This window comes from Adiantum capillus-veneris, chromosome 15 (assembly GCF_014529385.1).
Source record: "Adiantum capillus-veneris isolate H3 chromosome 15, ASM1452938v2, whole genome shotgun sequence".
NCBI lineage: Eukaryota > Viridiplantae > Streptophyta > Polypodiopsida > Polypodiales > Pteridaceae > Adiantum > Adiantum capillus-veneris.
This window is the reverse complement of record NC_140945.1, coordinates 104,686,124-104,703,539: the sequence shown is the minus strand read 5'-3', so window position 1 is coordinate 104,703,539 and position 17,416 is coordinate 104,686,124.

Genomic DNA, 17,416 nt, shown 5'->3' with positions numbered 1-17,416 from the left:
AAAGAGCACATCAAAGTCAAAGATCCAATTTGGATACACCAATCACAAGTTAAACATCAACAACCAAAGGTAATAGAGTGGGTAGCATCAAAGGAGTCAATCACTTCTCAAGGATACATTCAAGGAAACACTAATATTTGGGCCAAAAAGCCTAAGATAATAGCCTAGACTTTCTTACCTCAAGAAAAAATTCCAAAAAGAGAAAGCCAAGATATCAATGAAAAACAAACACCTCAATTAGGAGAAATAACAACCAGAAAGGGAAAAAAATTACCTTCAAGGAAACAAGCAAAACGGCGAGTATGGGTACCAAATTCATACTTCAACCAAGCTACCCAGAAAAGACATGTGAAGTAGCATATAATTCCAGTCAAGCTACTCGAAGCACAAGGACTTTATGAAGGTAACTCTCAAATATGGTTACCAAAAGTAGGAGCTTACCGTGTAATAACTAGGATTACTCATGTAGCACAAGGCTCCACCCAAAGGTAAGCAATCACAACCAAGAGCCAATAGAAGACAATCACAACCAAGGGTGATACAACCTCCAGATGGATACCTCATCTTTTACTACAAAAGCAAGGCTTTTACAATGGTAATAATCAGACATAGATACCAAAACCTAGCGTCCATCAAGTCATAGAGCCAAAGTGGCAAATGCAAAAGACTGTCATATAGAAACAAAAAATAAGGTGGGTTCCAAAAGTACTATTGGAAACTCAATCACGGAGAACCCACAACCATCTATAGCCGCTTCTCATGGGAGATAAAACAAAGACTCCATCAGTGCCGACTAAAGCATTAGAACCTATTTCATAAAGCAATATCAATATATGACAAACAAATCAAGAGGAGCATAAGTATTCCAACCTACTAGAAAAAATGATGGCATTAAAACAATGAAAGAGGCCTGAAGCTCAAGAACCTATGGAATTGGGTTTTTATCCTTGAACAAGTACGGCCAAGTTTCCATTAAAAATACATGACATAAGAGTCAGAGTCGGATGACTAAGTCACTAAATGAGTGAGGTGTTAGTCTCAAAGCTTCAAGTAATATTCTTTGTGGCCTAAGAGTCTTAGCTATTGTAGGTATTGCTCAAGATTATGTTGTGTCGCTCATGATAGTATAGGTGAGCATAAGTTTGGTGAAGTGAAGGAGGAAGTCCAAAAGACACCCACGCACTGACCGCAATGAGGTATGAGTGGAGAAGCTTCTATATCAAAAATTTTTGTTGAAAAAATGGAAGCTATTGCAACATCCTTTGATGTCATATGTGCTACATTTGTTCCTTGAAGCACCCATCAACTCCATCTTTCACACTGCATGCTTTTGTTTGATAAATTTCTTGTATGCATATAGAGTGTCCCAGGCCATAATTGACACTTGCATTAGACACTCTTTCTTTGTTTCTCCCAAGCACTCACCTAGCATGAACAGGTATTTAAATTCCAACTACTCAACTTTGATAAAAGAATATACCAAAGGCACTTTTTCTCCATCTAGTTTTTTTCCTTTGATCATCTAGGTTTTAGACCCTAATCTAGAAACACTCATTACTATTTCTTGTATATATTACTTTTACATCAGGTACTAGCAGTAAGGAAATTGTTACCATATCACTCATCAAAGTATTAGAGCAACAACTATAGGTCTCAACCATGCTTGTCAAGAGCAATTCTTATCTTCAAGGACAACAACAAAGCTCCATTACACAATGGAAATTTAAAGAATGGCATACATAAAAAACTTTCAAGCAATGATAAATTCAGAAAGAGAGCTATCAATAACAATCATAAGGAGCTCACATAGTGCTTCAAGTTGGTAAAATATTGTAGAGGACTCGCATTGCAGTGGAACCTGAGGGCAAGATCCATCATAAATTTAATGAACCCAAGAGGCTCAATTTCCAAAAAGGCATGCAGCACCACTAGCCATCTTCACTGCCAATAGTGGCAACACAAAGGAGAATGCACAACAAAAAGCAAAGTTTCCTCAACAATAGAAGCCCAATTCAAGTATTGGCCAAAACATAGTAGATATAAATCACTCAAGGAAGGGGGAGTGTCATCAACTACAAAGAAATTGCAAAGCTAAAGACCAACCTTAAAGACAAACTTGAAGACCACCCTCCTGACCAGATTGCACATGGTCATGTGGAGGGATGACACAAGTTAGGAAGGGGGGTGTATCTGGCCAATTCAACATACTTTCACCCACCTAGCTGGACACCAGATTTTGTACTCTATTATTTTTTTGAGCTAGTGTAGCGATACCATGTGTAATCCTGATTCTAGAGTGGCAAATCTATTCTATGAGTTGTAATTATTTCATGATATTTATAAATTCCCTTGTGAGCCTGACCACTAGCCATTTAAAAAGCCCTATGTATAAAAGATAATAACCTTAGTATGAAAAGGAGCTCTCTGTACTTATACTCAAGCGGCCAAGTAGTTGTAGCTTGTAACCAACTTTTCTAACGATTGGGTAATCCAATTTCAATTCCAAAACTTGCATTGTGTTCCTCTTCTCTTGTTCTTTCAATCAAGTGCAATCATTTTAAGTTTTGTCAAGGTTTGCGACTTCACGTTTGTAGCCTAATTTTCAATTTTGAGTGCTTAAATCATTGCTTTTTGACATTTTGACCATAGGAGAGTGTTATTAGACCTTAGGGCAACCTATTTGGGTTGTTATGTTGTAGTTTTTGTGACCCAGTTTGGTACCTTGTTAGATTATGAACTGAATTGGTAGACATGTCTCCTTTAACCTAATATAGATTGGCTATCCGAGTCTGTTTAGTCATCGAAATGGCGCGACGACCTAGAGCAGTGAGAAAGGACATAGGAATTTTTATTGATCTGAGAGTAGTGATTATCTTGTTGAATTGATGTGTTTGCTTTTTAGGTTCACTTCTTGAAGATGACAACCTCAAGAGTCTCCGTGCCTCATCTTTAATGGGTCTCATTCCTTTGGAAAGAGACCCATTAAAGATTGGACATTCCTTTGGAAGGTCCAATTGCAACCACTTTAGCTCAAGATCATGCAGCAAGCTTAAAGCTAGTTTCCCTTACCACTATTGTGGGCAACACCACACCATGTTAAAGGCAAGACATCAAACAAATCTTTGGCCTTACCCTAGCCATTGTATCAAGAACTGTACACAAATCTTGTTATAGATCATGCAAAGTGCTATTGGTTCTATTATTAAGCAACAAATCATGATGCACCACCAGTACTTCACCCACTTAAGGCATCATTGGCTACTTTGTGTAGATGTTTGCAAAGCCCAACATACCACGTGAGGTTATAAAGCATGGTGCGTGTTCATGGTATATGCTAGATCATATTTGAGTGCTTACTTGGATAAAATTGGGGGAATAAGCACTTTAAGTTTAAGTTTCCCTCAAAAGAACTATTTTTTGTCTTACATCTCAAGATGTGCTCTGTTTTCTTGTTTAATTTTGCACCCTCCATTCTGATTGAGGGGGGGAGTATATGTCTCATGAATTTGATGCATTTCTGACTAGTCATGGGATAAAACACCAATGTACAGTGGCATATACACCTCAACAAAATGATGTTGCTGAGAGGAAAAACAGGTCTCTTACAGAAATGGCAAGATGTACGGTCAAGAGTAAGCTTTACCATATTTGTTTTGGCTCGAGGCTCTCAATACGGGGGGGGGGGGGGGGGGGGGGGGTGATGAAAAAGTACAAATACAGTCCCACTAAAAACCCACAAAAGTAGAGAGAGAGGGAGGGTGCTTGGGCTCACCTTCAATGCAAGCTAGAGAGAGAATGAGTGGAAAGTTGCAACTTTTGACTCATTCAAGAATTTTACTCTAAATTGAATTCTTCAATCAAAGAATTTTATTTCAATTTGAATTCTTCTTAATTCCTATTGGACCCCAATTCTCTTCTCAATTCTTATTGGACCCCAATTCTCTTCTCAATTCCTACTGGACCCCAATTCTCTTCTCAATTCTTGTTGGACCCCAATTTCTTCTCAATTCCTATTGGACCCCAGTTCTCTTCTCAATTCTTCTTGGACCCCAATTTCTTTTCAAATCCTATCTCTTAACTTTATCTTCCAATCAAGTTAGTCCCTTTTTCTGCCAGTTCTCGATCTAAATCAGCTCCCACGCGGCTTTTGGCGAGGAAGTATAAAAATAATCTTAATCTTTTTGGAAAAATATAGGGATGATGTAATTTCTTATCTGGAATATCCTTGTCTTTTCATTCTGGAGTAAAGTCTCGTTGTCCGCATGACTTCTTTGTCGGTCTTGCTTTTTCTAAATTATTTTCTAGGCTGGAAAAGTTCTAAATGGCTCTAGGGTTTAGGGAGGGAACTTACACTTTGTATGGGTTGAAGCAATCTCCTCGTGCTTGGTATGAGAAAGTTGACACTCATTTGGTCAAACAAGGCTTTTGTAACAATCCAACACAAAGTACATTGTATATCAAGCATGACGGCAATGTACTTCTCATTGTTGTTCTTTATGTGGATGATTTACTGATCCACTGGTCCAAATGAGGCACACATTACTGAATTTAAGGCTGATTTGAATGCTACTTTCAAGATGAAAGATTTGGGGCTGTTGCATCATTACTTGGGCATACAGTTTAAGCATTGTGATGGTGGTATTTCCCTATGTCAAAAAAGTTACATGGAGACATTGCTATGTAAGTTTGGACTTGAGGATTGCAAACCTATTACCACTCCCATAAAAACAGGTTTGAATTTGAGTCTACATGATGCTGGTGATATTGTTGATGTCACTCTTTACCAAACTGTTGTTGGCTACCTCATTTATGTATGCAACACAAGGCCGGATATTTAGTTTGCAGTCTCATAGGACAACAAATTTATGCATACCCCAGGGTCTAAGCATTGGCAGGTTGTCAAGAGGATTTTTTGCTACCTTAGTGGCACTTTACATCTTGGCTTGTTTTATCCCAAGAGGGGATCATTGCCTCCATGCTTACATGCTTTTTTGGACTCAGATTGGGCTGGTTGTTTTGACACGTGAGTGTCCACAAGCGGTTTTTGTTTCATGCTTGGCAGTTCATGTATATCATGTTTGAGCAAGAAGCAACCTACTGTGGCCACTTATAGTTGTGAGGTTGAGTACAGGGCAGTCTTCACAGCTATGATTGAGTGTATATGGCTTAGGCGCCTTATGGTTGACTTGGGTGTTGGACAGGACACTGCCAACACTATCTACAGTGATAGTCAGAGCGCATTGGCAGTTGCGAGGAACCCAATTTTCATGCTCGCAAAAAGCACATTGAGGTGCATTACCACTATGTCAGGGATAGGTTCTCAATAGGAGAGATCAGCTTGGCTTATGTGCCAACACAGGACAACCTTGCAGTTATTTTCACAAAGGCATTATCTTGTGAGAAGTTTGAATCTTTCCACAAAGCTTTGGGCTTACTCCCCTTTGTGGATTGATCATGTCCCCAGGGCATGGCACTTCCGTTTACTCATGTGCCAGCTCTCATTCACCACATCACTCCAGGGGGGATTTGTTACCATATACATGTGGTAGTGATGTGTATGAACACACTTAGGACCACTGGGGCATTTTTTCCCTCTTTAGGAGGTTTTTTCTCCCGTGCATTGTATATACGCCCATCACTCTAGGGCTATCTATCTTTCCATTGCACACTAAGTAATACACTTTGTTGTGTGCCTTGATCTTCCTTCATCTTCTCCAAGTTGTGTGTGTTTTCCTGCAACCTTAATTCCAACAGTAATTATAGAACTATAAAGCAAATATGTAATCTCCTTTTGGGATTCTACTTTACACCACGTGAAATTGGAATTCCATGTGTGATTTTCTCATGGAAAACTCTCTAAAACATATTATGGTGGGAGGCAAGGCCAGATTTCTTCATGAAAATGAAGGCAAAGATTGCATCTAGTTGAAGGTGTTGGTGTCTAGCCCAGTGGGGTCAATGGGAGAAATGGCCATTTACTGGCATTCTTAATGCTCATCAATTGGACAATAAATATTTTGAATACAATTCTAGTTATAGTTATAGTCCCAGTGTTTTGTAATTTTAATTTCCAATTCTCTCTTCCAGTAGTCTAAAGTGCTATCTAAATTCTTTGAATTTGACATCTCTAACTCTAACTACCAACCTGGAAGAGATATCTGAACACATCAAGCTCATGTTGGGTATATTCAAGCCTGAGCTCTAGCTTGTGTGTCATGCCCATGGGAATATGGTTTTGTGGCATGCAGGTAACATTAGTGATTAGTGGAGATTGCATGAGTAAAAGGTGTGGTTGATATCACTTCTCAAAAGCTATGTAAAGACATTTTTAATGGAATTATGAATAGTAGCGTGTTTTGGTTTTCAAGCTGTGAATCGAGTCTCTCTCTCTCTCTCTCTCTCTCTCTCTCTCTCTCTCTCTCTCTCTCTCTCTCTCTCTCTCTCTCTCTCTCTTCTCTCTCTCTCTCTCTCTCTCTTTCTTTCTTGTTCTCTGATGTAGCATGCCTGCACCACCATGCCTCCATAGCAAAAGTACCCAACACTGGTACTAGAGCCCTACCGGGCCTCGACTCTCGACTCAACCTCATGGGAACTGCTTCTTCCAGAGAAGACGATGGCTTTGTGGACCTGCTCGGATTCGGTTGCAGCTACCATCAGTAGGGTCGCTTTAGCATCCTGTTGAATTTTTGACATATGAGCAAGCCCTGGTTTGGTGGTCTTAGCCTGCTGCTGCAGAGCAAATCCGTCATCTCGGTGCTGCTGCTACAGAAATTGACATTATTTTTCCTTCTTTGTTAATCCTTTCACACTACCTATTCAAAATGGCCAACCCAATTTAAAACTTCAAGCAAGAGGGCTTTCACACCTATAAAGGTTGCAGTCTCAAGTAAAATCTCCACCATCAATTGCATTTTGGTAAATGCTATCGAGTGTTGATGACTCAACAAAATTTGAAGTCTGTAGCAATTGCAGCCGTCAACAAATATCATGTAAGTACACCAAGGTATGGACGGATAGTAGAGCAACCTGCCAGGAAGTTTTTTATCGATTTTTGCACATTAATCAATGGGATTTCCAAAGCACTTAAAAACACCACTTGAGAGGTTGATAAGCAAGTGTTTTTTGTGGCATATCACAAAGCATATCAAGCATGACATCAAAGGTGGATAAGTTTAATGGATCTGGCTTCGACACTTGGCAGATCAAAGTTAAAGGCTATTTGATGTGGAAAAACCTATGGAACGTGGTCAAGCCTCTCGCAGCTGACGAATTTGGCACATCCATTGTAGTTACAAGGGCACTATCTGCCAAGCAACAAAGGAAAGACGAACAAGCTTTGTGCATTAGAAGGCACGTCCAGAGGGTAGCATGGCAGAAGGTTGGCTGGTATCAAAGTCCCTAGTTTACATTGGAGAGTGGCTAGATGGATTTGATAAAGCTCAAGACACGCTATGGAAAACCATAGATGATGAGTGCATATCTGGGATTGTCATGTGCAATCTCGGTGTTGAGAAGAAGATGATGGAAGATCTAGAGGCTAAATTCAATCGATTTTGCATGCTTCACAATCCAGTGATGCAAAAATGGATTTCACAATATGAGGATGAAAAGTAAGAGAGACAAAGGGCACAAATCGAGTGGAGACGGGGAAGACGACCACCGATGCATTATCTGGAGGGTCTGGAGAGCCTACCAACATTCATGAGCTTAAGATGGTTTCACAACCAATTGAAAAGCGCACAACAGTGCGGTGAAGAAGTGACTGAGGAGGAGTGGGAGTACTCTCGGGGTTGCGTGACCAAGGTAAGTTTGCAATGTATGACTAGTGACTTTCTAGATGTTTGAATGGCCACTCATAATCTTTGCTGGTTGTAGTATAAGTCATACACAACAACATGGTGTAAAGGTCGACATTTTAGGGTGGAACGGATCAACAAAAAGCGTTTTACTCAAGATTGTGGAATCATGGAACTTTGAACAGTCTAGTTGACGACAGTCCTCTAATGCAGATCTTGTGGTGGCGGAACTCACTTACTTCAGCACGCTATAAGAGATTTTGAGGATTGATTATAGAGAATTTTTTGTTGACTTGTTCGATGTCTAATGGTTCAAAATAATCATGGAGGGTCATAACGCTACTGTGCATAGAGGAGAGTCTGGTTTCCTTAAGGTGGATTCAACTAAGAAATGGACTGACCTAAGAGACACTTTCGTACTACGTGAGCATTGTGAACAAGTAAGTATGTAAATATTTAACATCCAATTTTAGAAGTTATGTGCTTGGAAGCTCTCATGTAAGTTATGTGGCTCTGGCAGGTGATATTTCATCCTACAAAGTTTGCATCAAACTGGTGGTACTTCATAGAGGTAGCCCCTCGTAGTGCATGGCGTATGAAGGCTACCATGTGCCAATCATAGTGGCATCAATGGAGGAGATTGGAGAAGATGCTCAATCAGAAGCCACTGAGGTGTTGCGAGATGAGCATCAAGATGCTACTCTCTAAGGGGTGCATATAGAGGATCTACAAAATGAAATGGAGGAAATCTGTCTAAACGGAGAGCTCTATATAGATATAGGAATTTATACTGAGCTATGCGAGGATGAGATAGAGACCTCTTAAAGCCATAAATATTGTATTTGAACAATTTTGCTCCATTTTATAATATATATTGTATTCACTTGGCTTTTTGTCCATTCCTGTCTATATGCGTCATTGCATCATTGTATTTAATGGCCTTTGCGTCCACTCCAGGTATGTATGCTCTAGGTATGTTCTCACAACCAGGGACGACGAGCACTGCGCTCCGAGTGCGATGGAGACTGAAGCTGCAATCATGAAGGAAGTGATCTGTCTCTGCTTATAGATGTTGCTCGTTCCACTGCTAGATCTAGTTGATCGGGTGAAAGAGATGCTAAGCAGCACTACTACTGCTTCTTAGCGTCTCTTTCATCCGATCAACTAGATTTAGTGGTGGGGCAAGCAACATCTATTCAATGCAGGTATGGATGATGATGAGTTTCTTTCTTCTTTGTCACCCCAGCAGAGGCAGTGGTACGTGGATCGTCATTGCTCTGGATCACCATCACATGTTCCTACTCCTTTAGTGTCTCCCTCTGTTTTGGAGCATTTAGCACACTCTGAAGCTTCGGTGTTGATGACGAGACAATCTTCACACTCGTCTAGGCACCGACGCTCTAATGGTGGCGGCGGCGGTTGTTGTGGGGATGCCGCCGCCGATGCCTTGACACCACGTCGTGTTTGATGAGGTTATTTACCCTCCCGTTCTTTGCCCGCTCCCACACTAGCCACATCATCGCCATCTACGCCAGGTTTTGTGCAATTGACGGCCATTCCTAGCAGATACACACCACTATCTACTCCTCCAGGAGTCACCCCAGTCGACACTCCTGGCTTCAGGCCCAGAATCTAGTGGAGACACCCGACGTCCGTACCCCCATCGACACGCCGCAAGAGACCCCTGCCAGGACACCCAGGTTCATGTGTCACTGGCGAGAGGGCTTGCCTTACTCCGTCGACTTCAGCGGCGGCGTCATCTTGGATGATGAAGGCAAGAAGATGATCTCGTGCATGCACGGTCTTTGATCTCAGGTGTTTAGACACTACAAACTAAGCACTTGGAGTGAAGTACCAAGTGATTTAAAAGACAGAGTCATTAGCATGCTGCATGACGAGTTTCTCGTTTCAACACGGGATGACCGTTTCAATGAAGACCTGATGAAGGTTTGAATGCGCAAATACTACAAGCACAAGTGTTCTGAAGTGCAAAAAGCAATAAAGCATGGGTGGAACAAACTAGATTGGTTGGCCAAAGAAGATTGGAAGAATGTGAAGAAAGCAACGTGTGAGAATCTTGACAAGTAGAAGCAACAAAAGGAGGCAGTTGTGCACGTATGTCGCACGTGTCAATGCAAGGAACTTGCTGATACACCTTGTGCGAGCCACAAATGGCTCCAAGCACACAACAAGCCTAAACTAGTAAGCTCAAAGAAGGAGATGGTGTGTCACTCACCGCTCTACGCTTGCTTCGTGGAGAATTCCTCGCCCGCGAAGAAGAAGGAGCCACCACTTTGCCGCGCTCAACCGCTTCGCCGCCGCCGTGCCATCTTCGCAATGCTCGATCGCACACACACTCTCTCTGTATCTCCCTCTCTCTCATGCATACACACACACACACACACACAAGGAGATGAAGAAGAAGAATATGGAGATGGAGCAAGAGCACTCTTCTATTTCACAAATGAGAGATTGAGTGAATTTTAGGTTTAGTTGACTTTTATATGAGCTCGCCCCATTCACACTTAGGCGCCCATGCTTAGACAAATTATCCCTTGAATGTTCCAGTTAGAGTGAGCCTCTCATCGACGATCACTCTTACCCTTTTCCTATTGGACCGACAAGCCTGGTACCTGACTCTACCAAATAAATAATACAATGTCCGCCGTAGGTTACAACGTCCGTCTCGTAGGTGATAAGGTGTCCATGAGTCGTGAGGGTTAACATGCCCCCCTTCCTGATGTAGATTCCGTCCTCGGAAGCTATTGAGTTGAAGCTCGTTCGTCGAGGTGGAAGAGCATTTGAGATAAATGTCCTTAGCCTTCTTCAGTCACTACAAAATCAAACAACATTGGCACAGTAATTGCATTCTCATAAGCGATTGAAAAGCATATGCAGTTTTAGGCGGACAAATTGATTGGTAACAGGATTTTAAACAATTTGTCAACAATAAACATTAAATTGTAATATAATCAAATGCATAAATAGATGTAAAGGTAAAAAATTAAACAATTCTGGGGTCGCTAATTTAACGGTCGAAAGGCACTAGAGATCGACTATTAATACCATGGGTAAGCTTCTTAATTTTCTCTGGTCAATTAAGTTGTTTAATCCCGAGAGCCAAGTATTTCATGTTCGAGGGCTGACTAGAGGCTATACCTGGAATACCTTGTAGTTAAGCTACAATAAAAGGAATTTCTCGTGAAATCATCGCCTGATTGATTACCTTTTCTTTGACCCCCCAAAGTCTTTTCACAGTGATTCAATTTTGATGTGTGTGCTTATTTTGTATGCCTTCGGTTTTTTGCTTTTCAAGGAAAAGCGCCCACGTACTGGGAACCTCTAGGGCTCTAGTACCATAGGCGATACATGTGAGTGAAGTACCCAATCAAGCTGAGATTTCTCTTCCAGCTTAAGATTTTACATTGTGGCACTTTGATTTTTTGTTTGTTCATTTTCATCATTTTAATTTTGTAACTTTGGGGTCATATAACTCTGATACACCTCCCCAGGCTCATCACACTAGTAAACTCCCTTTATAATACTTAAGCTAAAGGTCAATAGGGTCAAGCCCACTAGAAAGCCCTAGTACATTTCACACAATGCTGCCTAAATCGCATTAAGAACCTAAGTAACCATTGATTATTAGGAAGGCATTCCCCATGGTATTAAGAGAATATCTCTAACACCTAACTTGGTCAAACTAGCTTAGTCAGACTGCTTGATTTTTAAATCTAGACAAGTGATTATGACAAAAAATTCATTGAATTTAATGTTTGGTGCTAAGAAAATGCGTTGAATATTATGCTATCAATCACAATCAAAGCAGACAAACATGGATGCAAAAAGATAAGGGGCAATGCTAATGGACAAGAAACAACTGTTTGTGTCGATGGTCGCGCTTGATTTGAAGTGTGAATGAGAGAAAGATCCCATGAAGGTCCAAATCCTAACAACAGCAACACGTTCCTGTACACACTAAGAAACACAAAGAATACCTCTAGGAGGCACATCAGTGGGAAAAGGTACCAACACTTATTGAACACAACAAAAAAAACATAAGGAATACTAACCTAATTATTTGCACTCCCCCTAGAGAGTGAAGGGGAATAGGATATTGTAGAGATTGGGGGGAAACCCTAAGGCTAAACCCTTATCCTCGTCGTCGGGATAAACAAAGTCGTCATCCATGAGACCATTTGTGCCATCCGTGTAGTCATGTAAATCTTCTTCTTCATCATAGGTACCCATGTTTACTAAGAAGGTCACTAGATGCCTATAGTCATCTTGGTCAAAAGGATAGACTTGTGCAATGGGATAAATGCTCTCTACTAAGTATGGATCAGTCGTGGTCAAGAGACGTATCAGCCACTCTAACTCCTCAAAATTCCTCTCACATGCTAGCGTACCTACCAAATCCCATTCACATGCAAGCACCGGAAAGACCATGTGAAACATTTGTGAAAAGTAACGAGGGTACCTCTCCCCCAAGGCAGGAGTGGATTACTCTAGCGTACTAGCCATATCTGTACACGCAAATAGATGATGGTTAGAGTGCAAATAGTACAAGGGTCGTGTTCTTGTGCATAATGTGTTTTTATGATTTTGTGTTATGGCTCTTGCTCTTTTACTTTTTTATCTTGTTTTTGTGAGTATAAGGCTTTATATATACATTCCCTAAGATTGGAGATTAAGAGGTCAGGGAGAAAGGTTGAGAGGGAAGCAAGTGAATGATGGATGTCAACAAACACTCCCCCCTTCCTTGGGTAGATCATACCATTTGAAATGATGTTGTCACCCTTTGAAACCAGTTGTTGTTCAAGTTGTTATAGGTGAATGCTTTAACCGTAATAGTTTTCGACCGCTCTATGCGTTTCATCTAGTTGCAAGGGTGGTAAGGTACTCTCCCAAGATTTTATTAGCAACATCGTTGTAGGTGGTGAACTTACAACGGGGGGTGTAAACTCTTTCTTGCTTGTATGGATATGTACAATGGTAGGTGGAGGTTGTGTCGAAGCTTCTATTTCCGTATAGGAAGTACATGAAGAGCAAGAAGCTTCATTTGATTTCCATGTTCCTGAGCTATGTGGAACAAATTGTTCTTTCTTTGGTACCCAAACTAGCTCTGGAGCGGGTGTGTCGCATTCCATGATTTTTTCCTTTCCACGATCTTCAATTTGTTTTGGAGCCACAGGATTGAGCTCACATGGGCCCGGTGACAAGTAAGAGCACAATTTACGTTTTGGCACCCAAATTGATCATTTCCTTCATAGTAGCCTTTGGGCTTCCAATAGTTTTTTAGAAATACAACGCAACATTTCTTTACATTTTTTTGGGGCGAATGGAACCTCTCTTACCAGGCTCCTGTCTTTTACATTAGCTATGGTTGCTAAAGAAGCTTTAGGGACCCACTTGTATGTTTTCTTTGTTATATTGGGATGGGTCTTGTGTGTCTCAAGCTTTATTTCAGCTACATCAGTTGAAGCTCTAGAGACTTGGGCTATGGGGACATATGGTTCAACCTCTTGGACATGCAATGTTTTGGGTTTTATTTCCTTAAGAGGCAATATCTGAGGGACTATGGCTTGCGTGGCAGGGCTAAGAGATGTTTTTTGTGTTGTGACACCCCCTATCCCCAATCAATAGTGCATTTGGTGGCTATCATCCACGTGCGTCCTAGGTTTATATTACCCTCATAGTTCCAACAGGCATGACCAAAAAGTCTTGAGCTACGACCCCATTGTCATAACTGACAAAGTGTGCCAGATTCCAAAAATTGCAGTTTTTTTTCTTGTTGACACCCTTGACTTGGATAATACTCTTAGATAGAGTTGGCTTCCCTAACTGACACCACACCCCATATGATAGCAGATTATATTTAGCACCGTGTCCAATAAGGCGTTATATAGCACTTTTCCATAGGTGTTGTTTAGCTCAATAGGGTATCATAGAGGTGTGTCAGAGTCCAACCAATCCTTGTCGATTTTAACATGGAATGCATGTGTGACTCCAAGGTTAGCCTCTTGTTTTCGTCTTATACGTTGTTGTCGCTCCTCAGCCTCAGCTTGAGCCTGTATCTTCTTCAATTCTATTTGTGCCTTGGCTGCCTTTTTTGTATAGATGGCACGCAACTCCTCTTGGCTTAAAGGATCATAGTATCTTTTAAATTTTCTCCCATTGAGGAATCCAATGGTTTCAACTCCATCAAGAGTCTCCACACAAATGGTTCCTTGTGGGGTGATCTCACATACTCTATATGGTCCTTTTCTCGCATATTTCAACTTTTTCTTTTCGTTACGCACTCCATACATAAGGAATTTATCACCAACATTGATATCTTTGTTCTTTAGATGATGGTCAAACTATTTCTTCCTCCTATCTTTCTCCACAAGTGCATTTTGCACAGCTAATTGCCTCTCTTCATCTAGCCTTTCAAGGATATATAATCACTCAACTAAGGGGTTACCATCCCAACCTTCTTGAGAAGCTACTCAAAGACTAGGAACGACAAACTCCCATGGCATAACCGCTTCTTGGCCATACACCATCTTGAATGGTGTGCAGTTAATGGAAACTTTATATGCAGTACGATAAGCCCATAGAGCTGATGTAAGCTTTATGATGCGAGACAAATGATCAGCCATGACATGTCTTTTAACCAGGTCTCACACAACGATAAAATCAAACACAAAGAGAATTAACAACCATCATGTAATTCTTCCCTGGAACAAGGTTAATTACTAGATACAACAAGGCTTGATGATCAACATAGAACACAAACTTGTTGGCCACAAGGTAGTAGCGAAATTTCTTCACTGCATAAATCATACCTAAAACTTCTCGCTCTGTAGTGGTGTAGTTTCTTTCGGCATCATTCAACTGACGACTTGCAAAGCTAATGGGGTAGTCCAGTTTATTGTCTCCTGGGGTTGAGCTAGAACACACCCAATAGCAAAGTTCGATGCATCAATATGCACATGAAAAATTACATTCCAATCGGGCACTCATAGAATAGGAGTGCTAGTCAAGGTCTTTTTGAATGACTCATAATCATGGTCGCACTCCGCAGTCCATTGGAACTCAATAAGAAGCTTGTACAAAAGACGAGCTATCTTGGCAAAGTTTAAAATAAACCGTCAGTAATAACCAACATGGCCCATGAACCTTTGAACTCCTTTATAATTTGTAGGTGGTGGCAATTCAGCAATGGCTTTAATTTTGCTCTCATATGTGGAAATCCCATTTTTGGACACTATATGCCCTAAAATGACTCCATGTTTAACCCAAAATTGGCATTTGAAAGGGTTTAAGGAGATGCGATACAATCTACACTTCTCAAACACTTTTCGTAAGCATGATAGATGTTCTTTCCAAGAGGAATAAACACAAAGGTCATCTAAGAAAGCTTCACAAAACTCCCTCAAATATTCTCTAAAAGTAGTGTTTATTTATCTTCGAAAGGTAGCAGGGGCATTGGTTAAACCAAAAGCCATAACACGAAATGCGAACACTCCAAATTCGGTTATAAAGGCTGTTTTAGCTTGGTCCTCCAGCGCAATTGTGATTTGATTGTAGCCAGAGTACCCATATAAAAAGCTATAATCTTCCTTCCCCAACTCTTTCAAGCACGTGTTCTGAATATGGCAAAGGGTAATGGTCCCTCTAGTGGTGGCATTGACCTTCTTGAGATCCACGCACACTCTGAGTTTCCCATTCTTTTTTGGCACAATCACTATTGGTGACACCCATTCTGAGTGCTCAATAGGGTATATGAATCCACATTCCACAAGCTTTTCAATCTCTTCTTGAATGATTTTTGCATATTTAGGATTCATTGGGTAGTCGTTGATGAAGTGGTTTAGCCATGCTATTCATAGGGATTGTGTGTTGCACCACGGAAGGTGGAACACCTTTCATATCATGATAAGTCCAAGAAAATATATCCCTTTAAGTACACACTCCTCAGTCTCAGTCAGATCTTAGGCAATGAAACAGGTTTAGACTCTTCTCCTGGGTCTGCTAACTCTATTTCCTTAACTATCGCTAGACCATCATCGACTCCATTGCTCCCATCGATAGGTTTTCTTTGAGCCTTTGTATACACAACCTACGTTCCTCTATGGTATAGGATTTGAAATGTTCAGGTGCAGGGTGTAAGTCTGTGGGGTCCTGTTGTTCTGTGGACTGTGATTTAACTTCTGATTCCTTTTGTTGTTGAGCTAACTCTCGATTTTTTCGTCTCCTTACGGTACAGCTCAACTTTGGCTTCTCTATAGCCTCTAGTTGTGCGATGTCAATGGGTTGTGGACTACACCACATAATGCTTTGAAGGTATTCACCCCAGTTATCTACCAACTTTCGATGAGCATCACATGCCCCTATATAATTAAGCCATTCTGCGGTAGATTTCTTTTCATTTATTCTAGCACGCACATTTGCTCGATATCGTCACCTCTTATATCTCTTACTAAGTTCTTGTTTAATTCTCGATTACTGTCGATTTCTAGTGAAAGACTCACTAGATGAATCACTACTTGTGTTTTTCTACCTGAATGGTTTGTCCCCACATTTGCACTAAGATTTAACTCAGATTCTCATCATCAGAGTCAATTTCAACTGATGATTCTGACCCCAAATCGTGTGGGCTATAGTCTTGTGAGGCGCTACTGGTTTCAATGCCAGTCAAAACATTCATCTTGTAGATCATCATAAGCTATATGCATTGCTTTTAGCATGTTTAAGGGTACAAGTGGTGGTATTTCATCCCCCTCAGGTGTTACTAGGTCGTTCCCCTATTTCCCCAAGTGTCTATGGTTGTTGCTAGGTGGACCCAATCCACATTGTCCGACTTAGTCATCCCAGGTAGTACATCCATATAAGGAGAATCTTCCCCAACATCAGTGTCCGCTTTACATGTGTAATATACTGCAATGGGGCCGAGTGAACTGTGGTGGTCAGATCTATGATCAATTATAAACCTGTTTCCTAGAGGATGTGCTCGACCCGTCACAAGATCCACTCAAATGGAAGAATCTTGGAACTGCAGGTAGACATGGTTTTTGGACCAGTCATGCACCATTTTTTCTTCCCTCATGAAAGGACGTCCTAAGATCATATCCAACGCCATAGTGTGTTTGGAGAAATCCATAACAATAAAGGTAATCCTTATTTTATGTCCAAAGACCTTGATCTTGAGATCTTATAGCATCCCAATAGGTTTAACAATAGACCCATTGGCCATCTTCACTACCATGGTTGTGGTCGCAAGGTGAGGTCTTCCCATAGTTTCCAGCAATTTTTAGTCACAATGCTAACCCAACACCACATCAAGCATTCCCTTCACAGTTAATCCCTTAGTAGTGATTGGTGTGGTCGCATTGGATTCATCACCCTCAAAGTATTGTCCCAACTTGTTCACATGTATTTCTATAACAAGGTTCTCATCTAGGTTGGGTTGTGGATCTAAGTGTTCCTCCTCTGTTGGCATCTCCCTACTCCATCCATCTGTGCAAGTGATTCACAGAAGTGAAGTGTTCTCAGATGTGGTGGTTGTGATCCTAGCACTGAAGGTGGTAAAGGTTTTGTTTGATCAATATTGTGGGCCCTAGGGACATGTGTTG